The sequence below is a fragment of the Nannospalax galili genome, unplaced genomic scaffold (assembly GCF_000622305.1).
Source record: "Nannospalax galili isolate Female #2095 unplaced genomic scaffold, S.galili_v1.0 scaffold983, whole genome shotgun sequence".
NCBI lineage: Eukaryota > Metazoa > Chordata > Mammalia > Rodentia > Spalacidae > Nannospalax > Nannospalax galili.
In genome coordinates, this window is record NW_008350255.1 from 633150 (window position 1) to 633890 (window position 741).

Here is a 741-nt window from a genome sequence, read left to right on the forward strand (position 1 = left end):
ACTACATCCCACCACCACGTTTTTGTGCTAGGGGACAGGATAAAGGAGAATAGTACACAGAGAGAAGGGAGAATCATCTTCCAGAAAGTCCCAACACCTCTTCTGGCCCTCCTTCCTTTTCCTCTCCCACTGTTATAGATGGGCTGTGCAATAATCAAGGGAACTATGGTACTTTCTTGAAACAACAGGACACCTTATCATGCTTCAAGACCTATCACTGATGGATACCTCTGGCCTGCCCATTAAAGTGGAAGCCTGCAGAAGGGAGCCACCTCCTTACCCCCAGGGCAGGCCTTACCACCATGCCAAAGAATAAAGGTAAAGGACAAAAAAACAGGTACACAGGTAAGAATGAAAATCTGAAACAAGAAAGTTGATGTTTTGAAAGGATGGGCAAGGTTTGGGTAAATCCCTCAGGCCTTATATGGATTGGCCTATGAGACTATCAGTATAACAAAGCTGATGCAGTTTTTAAAGTGTAATGCATTTGAAGCTAGAAGTCTGAGGGCAAGTGGAGAACGTCCAGAATATGCTAAAATGAAACAGACATACTTGGTCCTGGAGATACTGATGGAACCCAGTTTGATGATATTGGAGTTGATGATGAAAATACTGATGGCATCAGCATCTTCATCTGTGTTTTCTGAAGATTGTTCTATAGCTGAGATTGTGGTCTTCAAACTGTTAAGAGTAAAACCTCATTTAGCTAGAGTACAGTTTGCTGGAACATTTATTTTCAAT

At 42.1% G+C, this 741-nt stretch overlaps 1 pseudogene; it reads left to right on the forward strand.

Moving 5' to 3' along the window:
- The first annotated feature begins 302 nt into the window (after positions 1-302).
- LOC115072761 lies at positions 303-647 on the forward strand (annotated as a pseudogene).
- Positions 648-741: the final 94 nt, after the last annotated feature.